Source organism: Astyanax mexicanus, chromosome 16 (genome assembly GCF_023375975.1).
Source record: "Astyanax mexicanus isolate ESR-SI-001 chromosome 16, AstMex3_surface, whole genome shotgun sequence".
In the NCBI taxonomy this organism is placed as follows: domain Eukaryota; kingdom Metazoa; phylum Chordata; class Actinopteri; order Characiformes; family Acestrorhamphidae; genus Astyanax; species Astyanax mexicanus.
The window spans coordinates 1,724,548-1,748,657 of NC_064423.1; the positions used below are offsets into that span (position 1 = coordinate 1,724,548).

Here is a 24,110-nt window from a genome sequence, read left to right on the forward strand (position 1 = left end):
TCAACCTGTGCTGTGTCTCTGATCAACTCTGATAAAAAGGAGATGTAGAAATGGAGAAGGAGAGGAGGAGTAGAAAGGGAGAAGGGGAGGAAGGGAAAGAGGAGTAGAAAGGGAGAAGGAGAGGAGGAGGAGATGTAGAAAGGGAGAAGGAGAGGAGGAGAAGGAGAAGTAGAAAGGGAAAAGGAGAGGAGGAGGAGGAGAAGTAGAAAGGGAGAAGGAGAGGAGGAGGAGGAGAAGTAGAAAGGGAGAAGGAGAGGAGGAGGAGGAGAAGTAGAAAGGGAGAAGGAGAGGAGGTGGAGGAGAAGTAGAAAGGGACAAGGAGAGGAGGAGGAGATGTAGAAAGGGAGAAGGAGAGGAGGAGAAGGAGAAGTAGAAAGGGAGAAGGAGAGGAGGAGTAGAAAGGGAGAAGGAGAGGAGGAGAAGGAGGATTAGAAAGGGAGAAGGAGAGGAGGTGGAGGAGTAGAAAGGGAGAAGAAGGAGAGGAGGAGAAGAAGGAGTAGAAAGGGAGAAGGAGAGGAGGTGGAGGAGAAGTAGAAAGGGAGAAGGAGAGGAGGAGAAAGAGAAGTAGAAAGGGAGAAGGAGAGGAGGAGTAGAAAGGGAGAAGGAGAGGAGGAGAAGGAGGATTAGAAAGGGAGAAGGAGAGGAGGAGAAGGAGGATTAGAAAGGGAGAAGGAGAGGAGGAGAAGGAGGAGTAGAAAGGGAGAAGGAGAGGAGGAGGAGAAGTAGAAAGGGAGAAGGAGAAGAGGAGGAGATGTAGAAAGGGAGAAGGAGAGGAGGAGGAGTAGAAAGGGAGAAGGAGAGAAGGAGAAAGAGAAGTAGAAAGGGAGAAGGAGAGGAGGAGGAGAAGTAGAAAGGGAGAAGAGAGGAGGAGGAGGAGAAGTAGAAAGGGAGAAGGAGAGGAGGAGATGTAGAAAGGGAGAAGGAGAGGTAGAAAGGGGAAAGGAGAGGAGGAGGAGGAGAAGTAGAAAGGGAGAAGGAGAGGAGGAGGGGGAGAAGTAGAAAGGGAGAAGGAGAGGAGGTGGAGGAGAAGTAGAAAGGGACAAGGAGAGGAGGAGATGTAGAAAGGGAGAAGGAGAGGAGGAGAAGGAGAAGTAGGAAGGGAGAAGGAGAGGAGGAGTAGAAAGGGAGAAGGAGAGGAGGAGAAGGAGGATTAGAAAGGGAGAAGGAGAGGTGGAGGAGTAGAAAGGGAGAAGAAGGAGGAGTAGAAAGGGAGAAGGAGAGGAGGTGGAGGAGAAGTAGAAAGGGAGAAGGAGAGGAGGAGAAAGAGAAGTAGAAAGGGAGAAGGAGAGGAGGAGTAGAAAGGGAGAAGGAGAGGAGGAGAAGGAGGATTAGAAAGGGAGAAGGAGAGGAGGTGGAGGAGTAGAAAGGGAGAAGGAGAGGAGGAGAAGGAGGATTAGAAAGGGAGAAGGAGAGCAGGAGAAGGAGGATTAGAAAGGGAGAAGGAGAGGAGGAGAAGGAGGAGAAGAAAGGGAGAAGGAGAGGAGGAGGAGAAGTAGAAAGGGAGAAGGAGAGGAAGAGGAGATGTAGAAAGGGAGAAGGAGAGGAGGAGGAGGAGTAGAAAGGGAGAAGGAGAGGAGGAGATGTAGAAAGGAAGAAGGAGAGGAGGAGGAGGAGAAGTAGAAAGGGAGAAGGAGAGGAGGAGGAGATGTAGAAAGGGAGAAGGAGAGGAGGTGAAGGAAAAGTAGAAAGGGAGAAAGAGAGGAGGAGGAGGAGTAGAATGGGAGAAGGAGAGGAGGAGAAGGAGGATTAGAAAGGGAGAAGGAGAGGAGGAAGAGGAGAAGAAGAAAGGGAGAAGGAAAGAAGGAGAAGTAGTAGAAAGGGAGAAGGAGAGGAGAAGGAGAATGAGGATTAGAAAGGGAGAAGGAAAGAAGGAGAAAGAGGAGGAGAAAGGGAGAAGGAGAGGAGGAGTAGAAAGGGAGAAGGAAAGAAGGAGAAGTAGTAGAAAGGGAGAAGGAGAGGAGGAGAATGAGGATTAGAAAGGGAGAAGGAGAGGAGGAGGAGGAGAAGTAGAAAGGGAGAAGGAGAGGAGGAGGAGAAGTAAAATTGGAGAAGGAGAGGTTGAGGAGGAGGAGTAGAAAGGGAGAAGGAGAGGAGGAGAAGAAAGGGAGAAGGAGAGTAGGAAAAGGAGGAGTAGAAAGGGACAAGGAAAGGAGGAGAAGGAGAAGTAGAAAGGGAGAAGGAAAGAAGGAGAAAGAGGAGGAGAAAGGGAGAAGGAGAGGAGGAGAAGGAGGAGTAGAAAGGGAGAAGGAAAGAAGAAGAAGAAGGAGTAGAAAGGAAGAAGGAGAGGAGTAGAAGGAGGAGTAGAAAGGGAGAAGGAAAGAAGAAGAGGGTAGAGTAGAAAGGGAGAAGGAGAGGAGGAGGAGAAGTAGAAAGGGAGAAGGAGAGGAGGAGGAGGAGAAGTAGAGAGGGAGAAGGAGAGGATGAGAAGGAGGAGTAGAAAGGGAGAAGGAGAGGAGAAGGAGTAGAAGGGGAGAAGGAGAGGAGGAGGAGGAGTAGAAAGGAAGAAGGAGAGGAGGAGAAGAAAGGGAGAAGGAGAGGAGGGGTAGAAAGGGAGAAGGAGAGGAGGAGAAGGAGGAGTAGAAAGGGAGAAGGAGAGGAGGAGGAGGAGGAGTAGAAAGGGAGAAGGAGAGGAGGAGGAGGAGGAGTAGAAAGGAAGAAGGAGAGGAGGAGGAGATGTAGAAAGGGAGAAGGAGGGGAGGAGAAGAAAGGGAAAAGGAGAGGAGGAGAAGGAGTAGAAAGGGACAAGGAGAGGAGGAGAAGGAGGAGTAGAAAGGGAGAAGGAAAGAAGGAGAAAGAGGAGGAGAAAGGGAGAAGGAGAGGAGGAGAAGGAGGAGTAGAAAGGGAGTAAGAGAGGAGGAGAAGGAGGAGTAGAAAGGGAGAAGGAGAGGAGGAGGAGGAGTAGAAAGGAAGAAGGAGAGGAGGAGGAGATGTAGAAAGGGAGAAGGAAAGAAGAAGAAGGAGGAGTAGAAAGGAAGAAGGAGAGGAGGAGAAGGAGGAGTAGAAAGGGAGAAGGAAAGAAGAAGAGGGAGGAGTAGAAAGGGAGAAGGAGAGGAGGAGGAGAAGTAGAAAGGGAGAAGGAGAGGAGGAGAAGGAGGAGTAGAAAGGGAGAAGGAGAGGAGGAGAAGGAGGATTAGAAAGGGAGAAGGAGAGGAGGAGGTTGAGGAGGAGAAGTAGAGAGGGAGAAGGAGAGGAGGAGAAGGAGGAGTAGAAAGGGAGAAGGAGAGGAGAAGGAGTAGAAAAGGAGAAGGAGAGGAGGAGGAGTAGAAAGGAAGAAGGAGAGGAGGAGGAAATGTAGAAAGGGAGAAGGAGAAGAGGAGAAGAAAGGGAGAAGGAGAGGAGTAGAAATGGAGAAGGAGAGGAGGAGAAGGAGGAGTAGAAAGGGAGAAGGAGAGGAGGAGGAGAAGTAGAAAGGAAGAAGGAGAGGAGGAGGAGATGTAGAAAGGGAGAAGGAGGGGAGGAGAAGAAAGGGAAAAGGAGAGGAGGAGAAGGAGGAGTAGAAAGGGACAAGGAGAGGAGGAGAAGGAGGAGTAGAAAGGGAGAAGGAGAGGAGGAGGAGATGTAGAAAGGGAGAAGGAGAGGAGGAGGAGGAGAAGTAGAGAGGGAGGAGGAGAAGGAGGAGTAGAAAGGGAGAAGGAGAGGAGGAGGAGAAGTAGAAAGGAAGAAGGAGAGGAGGAGGAGATGTAGAAAGGGAGAAGGAGGGGAGGAGAAGAAAGGGAAAAGGAGAGGAGGAGAAGGAGGAGTAGAAAGGGACAAGGAGAGGAGGAGAAGGAGGAGTAGAAAGGGAGAAGGAAAGAAGGAGAAAGAGGAGGAGAAAGGGAGAAGGAGAGGAGGAGGCTTAGAAAGGGAGAAGGAAAGAAGGAGAAAGAGGAGGAGAAAGGGAGAAGGAGAGGAGGAGGAGTAGAAAGGGAGAAGGAGGAGGAGTAGAAAGGGACAAGGAGAGGAGGAGGAGATGGAGGAGTAGAAAGGGAGAAGGAGAGGAGGAGAAGGAGGAGTAGAAAGGGAGAAGGAGAGGAGGAGAAGGAGGATTAGAAAGGGAGAAGGAGAGGAGGAGGAGATGTAGAAAGGGAGAAGGAGAGGAGGAGGAGGAGAAGTAGAGAGGGAGGAGGAGAAGGAGGAGTAGAAAGGGAGAAGGAGAGGAGGAGGAGAAGTAGAAAGGAAGAAGGAGAGGAGGAGGAGATGTAGAAAGGGAGAAGGAGGGGAGGAGAAGAAAGGGAACAGGAGAGGAGGAGTAGAAAGGGACAAGGAGAGGAGGAGAAGGAGGAGTAGAAAGGGAGAAGGAAAGAAGGAGAAAGAGGAGGAGAAAGGGAGAAGGAGAGGAGGAGGATTAGAAAGGGAGAAGGAGGAGGAGTAGAAAGGGACAAGGAGAGGAGGAGGAGATGGAGGAGTAGAAAGGGAGAAGGAGAGGAGGAGAAGGAGGAGTAGAAAGGGAGAAGGAGAGGAGGAGAAGGAGGATTAGAAAGGGAGAAGGAGAGGAGGAGGAGATGTAGAAAGGGAGAAGGAGAGGAGGAGGAGGAGGAGAAGTAGAGAGGGAGAAGGAGAGGAGGAGAAGGAGGAGTAGAAAGGGAGAAGGAGAGGAGAAGGAGTAGAAAAGGAGAAGGAGAGGAGGAGTAGAAAGGAAGAAGGAGAGGAGGAGGAAATGTAGAAAGGGAGAAGGAGAGGAGGAGAAGAAAGGGAGAAGGAGAGGAGTAGAAAGGGAGAAGGAGAGGAGGAGAAGGAGGTGTAGAAAGGGAGAAGGAGAGGAGGAGGAGAAGTAGAAAGGAAGAAGGAGAGGAGGAGGAGATGTAGAAAGGGAGAAGGAGGGGAGGAGAAGAAAGGGAAAAGGAGAGGAGGAGAAGGAGGAGTAGAAAGGGACAAGGAGAGGAGGAGAAGGAGGAGTAGAAAGGGAGAAGGAAAGAAGGAGAAAGAGGAGGAGAAAGGGAGAAGGAGAGGAGGAGGAGTAGAAAGGGAGAAGGAGAGGAGGAGGAGGAGGATGAGTAGAAAGGGAGAAGGAGAGGAGGAGGAGATGTAGAAAGAGAGAAGGAGAGGAGGAGGAGAAGTAGAAAGGGAGAAGGAGAGGAGTAGGAGGAGGAGATGTAGAAAGGGAGAAGGAGAGGAGGAGGAGGAGGAGAAGTAGAAAGGGAGAAGGAGAGGAGGAGAAGGAGGAGTAGAAAGGGAGAAGGAGAGGAGGATGAGGAGGAGTAGAAAGGGAGAAGGAGAGGAGGAGGATGAGTAGAATCGGAGAAGAAGAGGAGGAGGAGATGTAGAGAGGGAGAAGGAGGGGAGGAGAAGAAAGGGAAAAGGAGAGGAGGAGAAGGAGGAGTAGAAAGGGACAAGGAGAGGAGGAGAAGGAGGAGTAGAAAGGGAGAAGGAAAGAAGGAGAAAGAGGAGGAGAAAGGGAGAAGGAGAGGAGGAGGAGTAGAAAGGGAGAAGGAGAGGAGGAGGAGGAGGATGAGTAGAAAGGGAGAAGGAGAGGAGGAGGAGATGTAGAAAGAGAGAAGGAGAGGAGGAGGAGAAGTAGAAAGGGAGAAGGAGAGGAGTAGGAGGAGGAGATGTAGAAAGGGAGAAGGAGAGGAGGAGGAGGAGAAGTAGAAAGGGAGAAGGAGAGGAGGAGAAGGAGGAGTAGAAAGGGAGAAGGAGAGGAGGAGGAGGAGGAGTAGAAAGGGAGAAGGAGAGGAGGAGGATGAGTAGAATCGGAGAAGAAGAGGAGGAGGAGATGTAGAAAGGGAGAAGGAGAGGAGGAGAAGAAAGGGAGAAGGAGAGGAGGAGAAGGAGGAGTAGAAAGGGAGTAAGAGAGGAGAAGAAGGAGGAGTAGAAAGGGAGAAGGAGAGGAGCAGGAGGAGTAGAAAGGAAGAAGGAGAGGAGGAGGAGGAGATGTAGAAAGGGAGAAGGAGGGGAGGAGAAGAAAGGGAGAAGGAGAGGAGGAGAAGGAGGAGTAGAATGGGACAAGGAGAGGACGAGGAGTAGAAAGGGAGAAGGAGAGGAGGAGAAGGAGGAGTAGAAAGGGAGAAGGAAAGAAGGAGAAAGAGGAGGAGAAAGGGAGAAGAAGAGTAGGAGAAGGAGGAGAAAGGGAGAAGGAGAGGAGGAGAAGGAGGAGTAGAAAGGGACAAGGAGAGGACGAGGAGTAGAAAGGGAGAAGGAGAGGAGGAGAAGGAGGAGTAGAAAGGGAGAAGCAAAGAAGGAGAAAGAGGAGGAGAAAGGGAGAAGAAGAGTAGGAGAAGGAGGAGTAGAAAGGGAGAAGGAGAGGACGAGGAGGAGGAGATGTAGAAAGGGAGAAGGAGAGGAGGAGGAGGAGAAGTAGAAAGGGAGAAGGAGAGGAGGAGAAGGAGGAGTAGAAAGGGAGAAGGAGAGGAGGAGGAGTAGAAAGGGAGAAGGAGAGTAGGTGGAGATATAGAAAGGGAGAAGGAAAGGAGGAGGAGAAGTAGAAAGGCAGAAGGAGAGGAGGAGGAGGAGAAGTACAAAGGGAGAAGGAGAGGAGGAGAAGGAGGATTAGAAAGGGAGAAGGAGAGGAGGAGGAGGAGGAGGAGAAGTAGAAAGGGAGAAGGAGAGGAGGAGGAGATGTAGAAAAGGAGAAGGAGAGGAGGAGGAGAAGTAGAAAGGGAGAAGGAGAGGAGGAGAAAGAGGAGTAGAAAGGGAGAGGAGGAGGAGGAGGAGTAGAAAGGGAGAAGGAGAGGAGGAGGAGATGTAGAAAGGGAGAAGGAGAGGAGGAGAAGAAAGGGAGAAGGAGAGGAGGAGAAGGAGGAGTAGAAAGGGAGAAGGAGAGAAGGAGTAGTAGAAAGGGAGGAGTAGTAGAAAGGGAGGAGGAGTAGAAAGGGAGGAGGAGTAGCAGAGGTTTCTAGATGCAGCCCCAGTCTGATGTGAGCCTCACAGTGGAGTGATATAACAATATTACATTATTACATTCCATCCCCTATTGTAAATCACCAAATGACTTTATCATTAGAAGTTTTATGAGATATGAGAATGAATTGGGTGTGATTCATTTGCTAATCCCACAGTGGAGTCCTGATTCTGAACAGTGGACAGAGGGAAAGAAAGAGAGAGAGAGAGAGAGAGAGAGAGAGGGAGGGAGATGTCCACGTTACCGGAAACAGGTGAGAACATAATTTTTCATTTTCTCATCTGTAAGTGGATCTGAGTGCTTTAGGATTTTACTTTGCTCACAATTAAAAAACAGGTTATTATTTGAACACAGTGACGTCTGTGTCTGATTTTTTCCCCATTTTTAACTAGTTTATTTCATTTAAGGTCTCCCTGTCTTTAAAGTAAAACTGTATTCCCATATGTTGTAGTACTTGTGTTCTTTGGCTGCTTATAATGTGGCAGGTGAATTTAAACTGGTTTCTTCTACAAAAAGAAATGTACACTAATGATCTTCTTCTGTGGTATTTGACTCTCTCAGTTTATGTGCAGTGTTATAAATTGTAAACTTAAGGGAACTGAAGCTAGAGATATAAAATTGCATGTGTATTTGTCTACATACTCCATGTAGAACTGTAGTATTTGCCCCCCTACAAATTTCTTTCGTTTTTGCCTTTTTGACTCCAGTCTGTTTTAAAATTTAAGAAATATTGATATTTTACAAACCTTTTGTTGGATAATATTGAGATAACTGTGACATGCAATTTTATCATCTTAAACAATTACCCTCAACTGTAGGACCTAACCTACAAACACTGTACCTGTTCAACAGGTACAAACATAAAATACCTAAGGCATAATCCTTTTTTTAATATAGAATTTTATTTCTAATTTGTTTCCCATTTTCTGGGGAGAGGATGTCATCTACCCACCCAGAGAGAGCAAGGCCAATTGTCAACTGTCTCAGGGCTCTGGCAGCTGATGGCAAACTATATGAACAGGATTTAAACTGCCGATTGCTGAATAAGTGGCAGCGCTTAGCCTGCTGGACCATTTGGAGGCATTCACACATTTGATTCTAATCATTTTCTGGATGTTTAAATTGCTGGGAATAAAGAGTAATATTGGTATATTAGTACATTTGAGGACAACAGGAGGAACACTAGGTTAAAGTCAGACAGTCAGTCAGTTTGATCAGCTGCTGCTGGGCATTAACACAGAAAGACCATCTGAGAACAGAAGCTAAGACATACTTTACCTGTATGAGTTTACACAAATAATATAATGTCCTGTATTAATTAGGGCTGTTAACATTAAAGCGCTATCACGAGCGATTCATTTGGAATCAGTAACATGTTATTCTTTTTTTAATGCAAGTTAATAGACTATAGTGAGCTTTAGGGCAGGTGAAACACGAAGCACATGGAGCAGGTAGAATACTGAGATTTTTATATGCAGCAAATGAAGTTCTAATTCAGAAATCCTTACAAACAAGCTGAGATGTGTACAATAAAGTAAAAAAAGTTTCCTCTATCCAATTTATCATATTTTTTTATTCCAGCCCCCCTGTTGGTTAAATTTAATTAATATAAAAACAATTTTACATTTCCGACATTTATTATTTTATTTACATTTAAATATCCACGATAAAAACTTGCACCTTAAGAAGAACAAGTGCGATTAATCGCAGTTAATCACAGAATATAGTTGAGAGTATTCCCATGAAATGTTTTAATTGATTGACACCACTAGTATTAATACATGTGTATTGTGTCTACTGTACTTGGGCATATATGAATGATATTTATCATTCATATATGATTTTTTTTCTCTCTTTGTTTCTTGACAACATGAGAAGAAAAAAAGTGCAAGGAGGAGGACAAGAGTCTGGGAGAAAATGTGGACCGGACAAAAACATTGCAGCCTAAAGGTTCAATAGTATTTCAAAGGTAAAAAAGTTCCACTATCTGTTTAGACATGTCGCTAAGACTCTGTCCAGTTTAAACAGAAACATTTTTAATTGCTACAAGTCTGTAAAAAATAAGATATTTATTTTTCCATCGTAGTGTAACCTGGCCTCAACTGGTAATGGAAGCAGAGTCATCAAAGGATCATTACTTGTCAAGTGAGTAAATACATTTTGTTTATTTTTTGGTTGTTTTCATGCAGTGGCAAAGTTTGCACAAGCATACAGTGGTGCTCGAAAGTTTGTGAACCCTTTAGAATTTTCTATGTTTCTGCATAAATATGAAAACTAATATAAAACGACATCAGATTTTCACCTAAAAGTCCAAAAAGTAGATAAAGAGAACGCAGTTAAACACATTAGACAAAAATATTATACTGGCTAATTTATTTATTGAGGAATATGATCCAATATTACATATTTGTGAGTGGCAAATGTATGTGAACTTGGGATGTCACGATTCTCTAAATCCTCGATTCGATTTTATTTACGATTTTAGGGTCACGATTCGATTCAATTCTTGATTTTATTTTTCCTTTTTTACAGCAGAGAGGCCTATGCCAGTTTTAGATTAGTCTATGGTCAGTCATTGGTTTGATTAATCAAATTTACAATATCTTATTTCAAAAGGTGGGCTTGATATAACTGATGCAAAGTGATACAAGTGATCTGTAATACACCACATTAGACACTAATGATCAAATTTAAATAATAATTAATAATAATTCTTTATTTTTATATAGCGCTTTATCAAGAACCCAAAGACGCTTACAGTACAGGGTACATAGAACACACACTACAATCAACAAGAGCAACAAAAACACAAGAATACAAGAGAGTATGTGGACAGATTAAATAGAAGAACAAACAGACTGAGATAAGAGAGCGATTTACAGAGTGAACACTGTACAATGGCAGTCAGACATTGAAAGCATGAGGGAGGTTGTAGGCAAGTGAGAAGAGATAAGATTTCAGATTAGATTTGAATATGGAGAGTGAGGTGGTTTGTTTAACCACTAATGGGAGAGAGTTCCAAAGTCTAGGGGCAGATGTTGAGAAGGCTCTGTCACCAAAGCCTCGGAGGGTAGATGGAGGGATGGTGAGAAGTCCAGCTGAGGATGACCTGAGAGAGCGAGAGGGTGTATAGGGAGAAAGAAGATCAGACAGGTAAGAAGGGGTGAGGTTATTCAGGGCTTTATAGGTGAGCAGAAGAATTTTGAACTGAATGCGATATTGCACAGGAAGCCAATGGAGACGCTGGAGGACAGGGGTGATGTGGTGATGTGCACGAGTGTGTGTGAGAAGACGGGCGGCAGAGTTCTGAACCATTTGAAGTTTGTGAATGGAGGAAGAGTTGATACCTAAAAGGAGAGAGTTACAGTAGTCTAGACGGCTGGAAATGAAAGCATGAATAAGGATTTCAGCAGCTGACTGAGAGAGAGCTGATCTGATTTTAGCAATATTGCGCAGGTGGAAAAATGAAATTGTCCTAGATTACGGACAAGTGAGGAGGGAGATATGGCTACACCATCGATACAAAGAGTGACCCTGCGTTCACACTGGAAAGCGACAAAGCGACCATTCATTTCCTATGGCAGGGCGTGATTTGTCGCCGCGACACGCGAGAGGTGACAAGCGACAAAGCGACAGAGCGACAAGCGACACGGAGATGAATTTTTCTCAACTTTATGCAAATGAGTTATGACGCAGTGAAGCGACATTCTAACCCGATTGGCTCCTACCTTTTCTTTGGACCAATCACAAACAAGGCGGTTCGACGTCCTCAAGCTCCTGCTCTCTGAATTTCTAGTTTCTTTCCCGGTTCTTTCTGTTGAACGGGGTGGACCCACATCAGTCTGTGGGAACGGCTGCGTTTCCAGCGCAGTTAAATCACAGAAACGCACAAGAGTCCAGCAAGTTTGGGAGTTATAGCTGGAGAATAAAGTGGCCAAGTGATTCCTTTTTTGTGCCTTTTTTCTTGTCGGAGGCTGGACCATGATAAATGCGGGCGTTGAGCTTGACACGCCCACAAGCGACAAACGCTGGGCGACACAAGCGACTCGTCACGTTCCAGTGTGAACGCAGGGTAAGAGTGGGAGTTTTCTTAAGGATAGACTTGGATCCAATGAGAATGAGTTCAGTTTTGGAGCTATTTAACATAAGAAAGTTCTGATTCATCCAACTCTTGATTTCAGACAAGCAGGCCTCTAAGTGAGAAAGGGGTGGGTTTTTAAGTGATTTGGTGTTAAGGTAAATCTGTGTGTCATCAGCATAGCAGTGAAAATGCAGGTTGTAACGACGAAGTATGTGCCCAAGGGGAAGGATATAAACAATGAAGAGGAGAGGTCCAAGGACAGATCCTTGAGGGACACCTTGAGAGACCACAGAGGTAGAGGAAGTGTGACCAGAGAGGGTGATAAACTGCTGCCTATTGGTCAGGTAGGATGTAAACCAATCGCGGGCAGTACCATCAATTCCCAGTTCGTGCAGCCTAGACAGGAGAATGGAATGACTCACTGTGTCAAAGGCGGCACCTAAGTCAAGAAGTAACAGAATGTTTAAAGCACCAGCATCTGCAGACACAAGGAGATCATTAGTGACCTTGATTAGAGCTGTTTCTGTGCTGTGGAATGGACGAAAACCAGACTGGAAGGGTTCAAAAAGACTATTAAGAGAAAGGTACTCCTGTAGCTGGCTGACAACAGTACGTTCAAGAACTTTAGACAGAAAGGGAAGGTTAGAGATAGGACGATAATTATTTAGATCAGATCTGTCGAGGCCTGTTTTTTTAAGGATAGGAGTTACTGCGGCAATCTTATAGATTGAAGGAACCTGGCAGAGGAGCAGAGATTGATTAATAAGGATGGTGAGGTGAGGGACCAGGACAGGTAGACTGGCTTTAGTTAAGGATGTAGGATGTGGATCAAGAGAACAGGTTGTGTTCTTGGAAGTTGTTATGATATTAGCAATGAAGGAAGAGTTGACAGTGTTAAAGGCAGAAAGGGAGGAAGTGAATGATTTAGAGCCAGAGGGAAGAGTAGAAGGAGAAGATTGAAGAGGGGTAGCAGAAGTAGCAGTTGTCAGAGAGCTATTAATAGTTGCAATGTTGGATTCAAAGAAATGTAAGAATGTGTTGCAAAGTTCAGAGGAAGCAGCTACAGTCTCATCAGGGGGTTTAAAGAGCTTGGTGACTGTTGAAAAAAGATGACGGGAGTTAGTGCTATGATGTTTATTGGTGAGGCTGGAAAGATAAGTTGACTTAGCTGTATGTAAGGCGTCTCTGTATTTAGATGTATGTTGTTTATAAGCCTCACCATGAACGGTGAGCTTTGACTTCTTATAAAGTCGCTCCAGACGGCGACCAACCTGCTTCATACTACGAAGCTCACGGGTATACCAGGGAGCAGGGGTGGAAAAGGACACAGTTTTGGTTTTTAGAGGAGCTAGTGCATTTAAAGCTTCAGAGAGAGCCTCATTTAACAACATAGCATGAACTTCGGGAGAAGAAGGAGCAGCGTCAACAGGAAAGGCAGAAGAAATAGACTGGATGTGGAGAAGAGGATCAACAGACAGAGTTTTACAGAAGGAAATACTCTTATTTTGAGTAGAGTGGCGTGGCACAGACAGAGGAGCAGTAAACAGTATCAACTTATGATCAGAGAGTGGGAACAGTAGAGGATGTGGATTAATAACAGACAAGGAGGAAGAACAGACCAAGTCAAGGGTGTGACCTTTGTCATGGGTGGGGAAATTTACATGCTGTGCAACATGAAAGCATTCAAGAACTGCTAAAAAGTCCTTAGTGAAGCTAGAGTCTGGAGAGTTAACATGGATGTTAAAATCACCGACTAGGAGGAGGCGGGGTGAAATTGAACAGGTAAGTGTGAGTAACTCAGATAATTCGGAAAGGAAGGAAACATTAGGTTTTGGGGACGGTAAATTAATAGTGCAATAATAGAGCTCGGTAATTTAAGAGCGATATATTCAAAGGAAGTGGCAGATGTAAGACTAACTTCAGAGATGTTGACTTTAGTATTAAAAATCACAGCAAGACCACCTCCTCTTCCGGAAGAACGAGGTTTGCAGATATAATTGAAATTAGGTGGGGTTGCCTGATTTAGAGCAAAGAAGTCACCAGCTGGTTGCCACGTTTCAGTTAGGAAAAATATGTCAATACAATTGTCCAGTATAAGCTCCTGCAACAAAGATGATTTGTTAGACAGAGATCGAACGTTAAGCAACCCAAAAGCGGTACCAGTAGAGGTGGGAGGTAGACAGCGCAGGTTGCGCAGGTTAGCGCTCCGAGGTACAGAGAGTACTGTTGGGCGAGATGTGGTACAGAATGAGGGTATATTGGTGCCAACGGAGTGGTGGACAGTTTTATTGCGGTGCTGTCCTGAACCACGGTGGACATAACGGCGACGGCGCAAAATTCCAGCTCTACTGGCAGAAATAGCAGCTGCTTTAGGGAGGTGGTAGAAATTGCTAAATTTGCGCAATTCATTAGCCGTGTAGGAAAAGAGGTGAGAGCAGTAAAGAGACTGTGAGCAATGGAGAGTGTCCACATAGCCAGGAAAAACTGGGGCACCTAACAGCAAAGTTAAGGCTAGTAATGACAGCATCATAGAATAGGAGAGTAGTATAATAAGCGGTAGCGCGAGCAGTCCTACTCACTCAGTTGTCGGGCAGTGCAGGATCACAGCAATTCAGCAGGTAAATTCAATCAGCGGCCAGCTCCAGCCGGCGTGCAGAGTAGAGTACAGTCGCGGCGGTGCGGCCAGCTCCAGCCGGCGTGCAGAGTAGAGTATAGTCGCGGCGGTGCGGCCACCTCCAGCGGCGTGCAGAGTAGAGTACAGTCGCGGCGGTGCAGCCACCTCCAGCGGCGTGCAGAGTAGAGTACAGTCGCGGCGGTGCAGCCACCTCCAGCGGCGTGCAGAGTAGAGTACAGTCGCGGCGGTGCAGCCACCTCCAGCGGCGTGCAGAGTAGTGTACAGTCGCGGCGGTGCAGCCACCTCCAGCGGCGTGCAGAGTAGAGTACAGTCGCGGCGGTGCGGCCACCTCCAGCGGCGTGCAGAGTAGAGTACCAGTCGCGGCGGTGCGGCCACCTTCAGCGGCGTGCAGAGTAGAGTACCAGTCGCGGCGGTGCGGCCACCTTCAGCGGCGTGCAGAGTGGAGTACAGTCGCGGCGGTGCGGCCACCTTCAGCGGCGTGCAGAGTGGAGTACAGTCGCGGCGGTGCGGCCAGCTCCAGCCGGAGTGCAAAGTAGAGTACAGTCGCGGCGGTGCGGCCAGCTCCAGCCGGCGTGCAGAGTAGTGTACAGTCGCGGCGGTGCAGCCAGCTCCAGCGGCGTGCAGAGTAGTGTACAGTCGCGGTGGTGCGGCCAGCTCCAGCCGGCGTGCCGAGTGGAGTACAGTCGCGGCGGTGCGGCCAGCTCCAGCCGGCGTGCAGAGTAGAGTACAGTCGCGGCGGTGCGGCCAGCTCCAGCCGGCGTGCAGAGTAGAGTACAGTCAAAAACAAAACAAAACAAAACAAAACAAAAAAAAAACAGGAGACACGGGGAGAAGCGGCAGTCACACAGAGACGCCAGCGATCCTCTCACCCGGAACTGACGTCAGACGAGACGATTTAATTAATTAATATATATATGTAATGCCATCTAGTGGCTTTTTTTGGTAGCAGCAGTGTGCACTATTAAAACAGCAATGTGCAACATAACAAAATAAATAATAAAAAAAATACAGGAACAGTCATATACAAAATAATAGAACAAATAGAGCCTTAACAAACTGAACTCTATCCTACTATAACAGATAAACATGAAAAATAAGACTTTAAAACTTTTTCGGTCTCTGAGAATGAGAAGTTTTTTTCTTTAATAAAGATATATTATTAACTTTATCTGAGAGAAAGATGCTCCTTAAGGTACCAAAACTATTAACATATTTGAGGCTAGACAAAACAACTGTTATTTTTATATTTTGAAGTTTTTCTTTAAGAAATGTTCTTTGAGAATGTTCACATTAATTGTAGAAAGAGCTGCAGCGTCGCGACAGTGTGCTGCACCATTTGTGTAGCTTAGAGGGAGGGATCATCGATCCTCTTTTTGACTTCGAGGCTCGAGGCCATGACATAATTTCGATTGATTTTGATAAAATATCGAAATTGTGACACCGCTAATGTGAACCATTGCTTTCAGTATTTGGTGTGACACAAACATTAACTGCTCGCTTCAGGTAGAACGACTCGTGTGCTTAGGGTCATTGTTATGCTGCATGACCCACCTTCTCTTGAGATTCAGTTCATGGAGAGATATCCTGACATGGAGAGATATCCTTTATAATTCTCTGATATGATGCATAGTTCATTATTCCATCACTGCTCAGATGCAGAAAAACGGGCCCAAACTATGGTACTGGGGAGGGGCAACAACAGTCTTGAATTTCAGTCTGTCTGACTGTAGATTGGTGAAGAGCTGATCTGTAGAAATGGATTTCTTACCTTTTTCAGCCTGATGAGCATCAACTCTTTTTCTCCTTTGTTTATGCCATAATACACTTCCACAAATGTGTGCTGTAAAGAGCAGACTTTGATAGATCCCTGTCCTTTAACCCCATTCAGACCTGAATTATCTCCAGCGATGAAAAAAATACAGGAATGCAATTTTTCTGTCTGTAATGCATGTTTTACTATAAAATCTATATAGCAAATCCAATTAACTAAATACAGTTTCTTTTCCCATTGCATTTAAAAGAAATTGCCTTATATTGACTTTATATTGACCTTTTTATGTTAATAAACCATCCCTAAACAGTTAAAAACATGATTAAAATGTGTTTTAAATCACATTCAGTTAGCCAAGTTACTGTTTTATTGGTTTAGAAACTTGGCCATTGGCTGTTTAATGGTCTAAATGCCATCCCATTGATTGAAAACACCTGACTTTAATTTCACCTTCAAATTAACTGCTATTTCTAGAGGGTTACATACTTTTGCCACTCACAAATATGTAATACTGGATCATGTTACTCAATAAATAAATGACCAAGTACAATATTTTTCTCATTTGTTTAGCTGGGTTCTCTTTATCTACTTATGAAAATCTGATGATTTTTTAGGTAATGTTTATACAGAAATATAGAACCTTCAAAAGGGTTCAAAATTCTAAATATTATAACGATTTATTTTTAATTATTAATTTACTGCTTATTGTCCTATATTGTTTTTATTTAAGATAAATAAATACTGTTTTTATTTTCATTATAATTAAATAATAAATTCATTGATTCATTGATTAACCAAAAAAAACTTAAAAATTAAAAAATAAGTCAGCGTTCTTCTAATAAGTCAGACATCTTCTATTTCTGTAATATATTGAATTAAATATTTAGCTCACCCTAAATATAGACCTTGTAGACATACTGTACCTGTATGAGATTATCAGTGAAAATAATGTTATACTGAAATAACTGCTGTAAATAAGATACTCATCTTTCTTTCCTTCTTGATCATTGAGAAGATCCTTGGGGGGACGACAGGGCTCAGTATGAAGGTGCTGATCTGAGGTAATAAAATTTCAATAACTGCTTAATAAATGTCCCGATTTCTTCCAGTTTAACCAGACAGATTAATTTGGTATTTTATAAAGAGTCTTCAAGAACTTCAGTCCTTGTATTTGTTTGTCAGTTTCAGGGACAGTGGAGTGCATACCTGGTCCGATGACATCATATACATAGGTATATTTCTATTAAAGTGATATAAAAATCTATACATTTACTGATAGACTAAATCAAATGATGTAGAGTGCTGTTACTGTTCAGTATAATATCTTGTAAATGTGTGTATTTAGATCCAGATATTCAGAAAATGCCACAAACACCAATTTTGCGGAAACTACGTTTGTGTGATGTTCTACAGTTTAGGGTTTAGGTTTTTTTTGTTTATATAATATATAATAATCAGTTGGGGATGATGCTGGAAAAAGTATGTCCCTTTTTTTAGATCTTTGAATTTAGTTTTAGACTAAAACCCTGCAGAAAAAAAAACTTTACTCATACTGAAGTTCACTGTTCAACGGGACTTCCGAGGAGTTCTCACATTCTGCAATCTTTTCATCAGCAGTCTAGAAATTGTTTCCTGACAGGGCATAGTTAAACACTACAGTTTAAGCCTCAGTATCTCAAACAATGCTGACAGTAGTAACAAAACAAAAAAAATATGGATGCATTACTAACAAAATCATTACTCACCCATTCATTTTTACAAAGGACAGAGCGGTCACGCAACATTGGGAAGTACTCCACCAACCGTTTGGAAATCGCAATCATGTCCCGCTTTGATGGGTAAGTGAAGTCCTTCACTGTAGCACGCGTAACAGATCATGTTGGTCACAGTATTCCGAATGAGCCGACAGCGAAGTTCTTTGGACAGGGAACATTCTTGTTCTTTTCCGAGGAGTTGCTGCTGAAAGTAATACTTTCTAGCTTGCTCCAACTCAGAATCAGTATAGAGCACATACTCAAGGCCAGGCATTTTCATGACTTTGGATGGGCTTCTTCCAGGAGTGTTATAGGTACTAGGGCCACTGGAACACGAAGTGCTAGACTCCGCATCAGAGCTGCCTAGGTCAGACATTGGATGTTGCTTTAAAAAAAAAAAAACACACACACACAGATAAGTAAACAGATACTATTAATGTTCAAATCACATAACTTCAATTATAAACTAGTGCTGTCAATTTAATGTGTTGATGTCACAGAATATGTTTTTTTAAGCAAATGACCACAGTAATATAGATATAATTTAATTTTACCAATCTTACAACAATTATTTTAATTACATTTAAACCACATCTTTTAATTCTACATATATATATATATCTATTAATAAAAACGTAGTCATAAGGAGACGATTGTGTGATTAATCATGATTTAATCATGATTCCTTACACTATAAATAAGGGCATGATATGTACCTTTTCCTCTTGATGACCCACACGCCATATGGCCTTCTGAAAAAATGTTCTGGACCTGGTAACAGATCTCTGATGTCATCACGAGACAGGTGTGCCAGCTGATCTTCGTTGATGTTGGCAGCTGTACACAAAATTGTTCAAATAAATATATGGCAATTAAATTCTAGCAGTTTATCACTGTATATGTAGGATTTGTGGCATGTCTACACAAGCATTAAACTAGATAGATCTACTTTTGATGTTAACCCTTTGATGCACAACATGGGCCAAAAGTGACCCAGTGAGTTTTAATTTTCTATATATTTTCAATAAATTAATTTAATCATTCAAACTATTCTTCAATTAACTAGTTTTTGATCATAGTTAATTCTTTAAAATTTAAAAGTTTAAAAAATCCTTTTTGCATCACTACCCCTCTAATGCGCACCATGGGTCAAAAATTACCTGCATTCATTTTCTATGCTTATTAACATGCGACTGAGGGTTTTCTTTAGCACAATTGTTCCTTTTTATTTTCCTTTATTATACGCAGTCATGATGACTGTGTGTTATTAAAGCCATATTAAATCAAAGTTATGATGCAATGAGGGTTACATCTTTATTACTTGTATGATACTTACATATCATCTATATATGAATCTTTTTAGGAAAAAAAATCAGAAAATATAGCTTGAACAAGTTTATAATTATTTGTTTATGTCTTTTTTCATGAGGCTTTAACATGTTTTTGAGCAGGACACTGATTTGACAATATGCAGATCTTCAGGCTACTTTATCAGATATAGAAACAGCATATGTTATACATTGTGAAATGCAAATTTGTGTTTTCATCATTATATACGTGAAAGGTGAGCAAATTGGAAGATTAAAGATCTTTGTCCTGCCAGTATCACTAAAATATGCACAAGAAACAGTGTGTGTTTATGTAAGTTTCTGAGCTCATAAATCTGAATTATAGCTTTGATTTGAAATGATGTATCAGAAAATGTTTAAATGGTTTAATTTGCATATCATTTGCATACAAGTGTATAAACATTAACTGTTTTTAATGTAATATCATCATAATATACACCTTACAATTACATTTGGTCACATCTAAAACACATTAGAAAACATCTTGGAATAAATGATAAAACTGTTCCAAATTATTAAAATCAGTAAATAATGTTCTACAGTTTAGGGTTTAGGTTTTTTTTGTTTATATAATATATAATAATCAGTTGGGGATGATGCTGGAAAAAGTATGTCCCTTTTTTTTTAGATCTTTGAATTTAGTTTTAGACTAAAACCCTGCAGAAAAAAAACTTTACTCATACTGAAGTTCACTGTCAGAAAGCAGCAGTCGACACTTTTTACACGAAAATAAATCTTTATATGTCTTTATAAATCTTTATTGTACTCATTGTGTTCTTTGGGCGGTCAGTTTGAACCCAGTTCTTTTAAATGTAAGAAGTTTCAGGGACAGTGGAGTGCATACCTGGTCCGATGACATCAAATACCTAGGTATATTTCTATTAAAGTGATATAAAAATCTATACATGTACTGATAGACTGAATCAAATGATGTAGAGTGTTGTCACTGTTCAGTATAATATCTTGTAAATGTGTGTATTTAGATCCAGATTCAGATTCAGAGGATGATATTCAGAAAAAGCCACAAACACCATCAAGTCAGGTCAAGAGGCTTTTATTGTCATTACAGCTGAATACAGGTAGTGAACACTCGTTACCCAGTGTAGTGAAATTACGTTCCTCCGGAGCCAGCACAGTTCAACATGGAACAACAAGCAATAAACAACAAAAAAGTGCAGGAGTGACGACAGTGCAGCATAAAACTATAACACTAAATAACAATAAATACAATAAATACAAAAAACGAGACAATTTAAAAGACAGGACAGCGCAGTACCGATACGGTATAATAATGTGTATAGTGAGAATTAGGTGCAGAGATGTGTAACATACTGTAACATATAGAACATATATAATCACAGCAGTTACTGAGGTAGAGAGTTAATAGTTTTTGTCTGTGTCTGTGTGTGTGTGTGGGTGAAGTTCAGTCTTTGTGTGTGTAAAGGGGGGTGTTGGGGGGTTCAGTTCAGTTTTGTGTGAGTGTGTTGGGTGTGTGGTGGGTGGGGTGGGGGTTCAGCTCTGTCTCTGTGCGTTGAGGAGTCTGACTGCCTGGTGGATGAAGCTGTTGCAGAGTCTAGTAGTGGAGGCTCGGATGCTCCTGTATCTTCTGCCGGACGGCATCAGAGCGAAGAGTCCGTGTGAGGGATGGGTGGGGTCGTCCACAATGCTGGTGGCTTTGCGGATGCAGCGTGTGATGTAGATCTCGGTGATGGAGGGAAGAGAGACTCCGATGATCTTCTCAGCTGTCCTCACTATCCGCTGTAGGGTCTTGCGGTCTGAGGTGTTGCAATTCCCAAACAGACGGTAATGCAGGTGCTCAGGATAGGAGGTGGGAGATGTGCTTTCCTCAGTCTCTGCAGGAAGTAGAGGCGCTGCTGGGCTTTCTTGGTTATGGAGCTGGTGTTGAGGGACCAGGTGAGGTTCTCTGCAATGTGAACACCGAGGAACTTGGTGTTATCCACAATTTCCACAGCAGAGCCGTTGATGTTCAGCGGGTGGTGGACACCTGGAGCTCTCCTGAAGTCAACAACCATCTCCTTGGTTTTATCCACGTTTAGAGATAGGTTGTTGGTTCAGCACCAGTCCGTCAGCCGCTGCACCTCCTCTCTGTATGCTGACTCGTCGTTCTTGCTGATGAGGAGAACTACAGTTGTGTCATCAGCGAACTTGATGATGTGGTTTGAGCTGTACTTTGCAGTACAGTCATGAGTCAGCAGAGTAAACTGTGTGGAAACTACGTTTGTGTGAGTAAAAGCAGTAAATAATGTTCTACAGTTTAGGGTTTAGGTGTTTTTTGTTTATATAATATATAATATTCAGTTGGGGATGATTTGGGAAAAAAGTATTTCCCTTTTTTAGATCTTTAAATTTATTTTTAGACTAAAACCCTGCAGAATATAAACTTTACTCATACTGAAGTTCACTGTCAGAACGAAGCAGTCGACACAACAATTTTACAAGAAAATACATTTTTAATGTTCTGTGCTCATTTTATACACATTGTGTTCTTTGGTGGGTAAGTTTGAAGCCAGGCTGTTTAAAATGTAAGAAATATTAATATATACACATTTATTTTGTTGGGTAACCAGCCAAAACCAGCCAAAACGGGCACATGTCACCCCGCTGTTCATTGAGCTCCACTAGCTACCAGTTGATGCTCGCATCAAATTCAAAACTCTTACAATCGCCTACAAGGTGATGACAGTACAGCTCCTTCCTACCTGCACTCACTCCTGAAGGCTTACGCTACCTCCTAGCCGCTGCGCTCCTCCAATGAACGTCGCCTCACTTTACCAAACACACATTCACACAAAGCAATCCAGACTGTTCTCATACAGAGTTCCCTAATGGTGAAACAAACTACCTTCCACTACCAGATCAGGAGAATCTCTCACTATCTTTAATAAACTCCTGAAGACAGAGCTCTTCAAAGAGCACCTACTCTCCTAACACCTCTAACTAACTACCTTCCACTACCAGATCAGGAGAATCTCTCACTATCTTTAATAAACTCCTGAAGACAGAGCTCTTCAAAGAGCACTTACTCTCCTAACACCTCTAACACACTAACTACTTTTAACCCCATTTCCTTCTTCCCCTCCTTCACTCCTCTATCCCAGATTTCAGATTCAGAGGACGATATTCAGAAAAAGCCACAAACACCATTTGTGTGGAAACTACGTTTGTGTGAGGAAAAGCAGTAAATAATGTTCTACAGTTTAGAGTTTAGGTGTTTTTTGTTTATATAATATATAATATTCCGTTGGGGATGATGCTGGAAAAAGTATTTGCCTCTTTTAGATCTTTAAATTTAGTTTTTGCAGAATATAAACTTTACTCATACTGAAGTTCACTGTCAGAAAGCAGCAGTCGACACTTTTTACACGAAAATACATTTTTGTGTTCTTTGGTGGGTAAGTTTGAACCCAGGCTATTTAAAATGTAAGAAATATTGATATTTACACATTTATTTTGTTGGATAATGTTGAGATAACTGTGACATGCAATTTTATAATCTTAAACTACCCCTTACTTACTTTCTTTTTTTCTTTCTTTCTTTCTTTCTTTCTTTCTTTCTCTCTTTCTTTCTTTCTTGCCACCTGAGAAGCAATGAAGGGCAACGAGGAGGACAAAAGTCTGGACAGGAGAGCTATATATCACGCAGCGCCGTTTAAACAGTGAAATAAAAACACCACTGACTGCTCAGACATATTTTATGTGTTTTGCTCAAATAGGAATTATAACTTATTTGTTTTATTTTATTTTAGAGGACCCCGGCCTGATCCAAAAGAGTTCTTGTCAGCAAGGGGTAATTTCTTTTTAATATATTGAATATTTGTTAAGTTATTTTAAGAGTTGATACATTACATTGTTGAATTGTGGTTTTCAGTTTCAGTAACATACTCTGCAACGTTAAAACTATTACAATTACATATGGGACATTCCAGGATTTTGGTACATTTCAGGGGTGGTCACTTCTGAAAATTTGATCTTCAATTTGATAATTATTAATCATATATTTATTAAATACAGGTAATAGACTATCAAAAATTTTGATTTGTCAAGCTCAGGTATCAAATCAGTCTTTTTAAATTAGATAATGTAATATATTTGGTAACTTACAGTAACAGGGTTGCGAGTAACAGGGTTGTAAATCTAGGCTAAGTTGTGGTTTACCCCAGGAACAGATGCTAACTGTAAAATTTAGCTATGTATACAAGATCAAGGACAAACATGGTTATATAAGTATATAAAGTAAATTTTGACTATACTCATTATTAGTCTTACAATATGAGTAACAGGGTTGAGTTCACTGAGTGACACACACAACTTGGACAAAAATATTTGGAAAAAAAACTTGAAAATTGTTAGAGCACTTACTCTTGGTCTCGCCATGTGGGCAGAAAATGTCCTTGTGATGTCACTTCCTTTGTGCCAGTAGACAAATATTTTTAACTCTTTCTCTGCAGGTAAAATTCCTTATGGTAACAGGGTTGAGCACATGTTGTGGGACACAACTTAATAGCATAAAAACTGTAACATGCAAAACAGTGTAGACCAAAGAAGTTGTTTTCATAAGTAAAGGAGATGCAGATCAACAATATACAAGAGGAAGTCATTTATTTAGAGCTTATTTTAATTGTTAAATTTGCCAAAGGAGTTGGTCACCCAATGTGTGGGACAAGAGAAAACGGCCATTTTTTGAGGTGGTCCAAAGGTATTCGGTGTTTTGAATAATATCTAAGGAGCTTATTTTTACCCCATATTTTACAGTTTGTCTTATAACAAGTACATTATTCACAAAAAAATAGTAATTTAGATATTTTGGATATGTACATTTGAAATGTAAGTGGTGGGACAGGAAATGTACCAAAATCCTGGAATGTCCCCTATATGAGTTCTATTTAAGTGCTGTGTTTATTTTTATTTTATTTAAATTTAATAATTTATTGGTTGATTGATTAACCAGAAAACAAATCTCAGTGTTCAGGCCTCTTACTTTTCTGTAATCTAATCTTGTACTGATGGACTTAAATAAACATTCAAATCACCTTAACCCTTGTGTGGTGTTCGGGTCTGTGGGACCCGTTTTCATTTTTCATCAAATGATACTAAATTTTTTTTTTTCTAACTCAAACTCATTGGCATTGGCTCATTTTTTGTGAGAAACATATATCAAAACACATTTTCCATAAACACACACTGTACACCCCCCCCCCCCCCCCCCCACACACACACACACATTTATATTACATACAGTCTGTTTGGCCAAGGGCTAATAAACATTACTTCATTTGTAAATTTGAAACTAAACAAATGTTCTACTCATATCTTGAGTTTAATTCATTTTCTTTTACATTTTATTAAAAAACTAATAAAAAAGAGTAGCACTTTTTGAAAGAAATGTAACATAAGAAAGGTAAAGGGCAAATATTAACCATGTAAGCTGTTTATATTGCTTGCAATTTAGGTGAAGCAAGCATGTGTAAAGCATTTTAATGTAAAATTGCTTAATTTTGCTGAATTAAATACAAGTAACAAAGTAAACGAGTAACAAACATATGAATACCACACAAGGGTTAAATAAAACTCACAGATATTCTGTACCTTTGAGTTTATCAATGAAAACAATGTTCTGTATTTATGTTTACATATATATGTGTATTGTGTAAACTGTCCTGGTGATACAAAAAAGTGTTAATT

At 42.1% G+C, this 24,110-nt stretch overlaps 1 long non-coding RNA gene across 1 annotated transcript; it reads left to right on the forward strand.

The window, feature by feature from the left end:
* Positions 1–8,885: 8,885 nt before the first annotated feature.
* Positions 8,886–23,187, forward strand: LOC125782250 (uncharacterized). Its single transcript, XR_007424861.1, has 4 exons — positions 8,886–8,962; positions 16,320–16,365; positions 19,228–19,277; positions 22,015–23,187. It is a non-coding gene; the product is annotated as an uncharacterized LOC125782250 (long non-coding RNA).
* Positions 23,188–24,110: the final 923 nt, after the last annotated feature.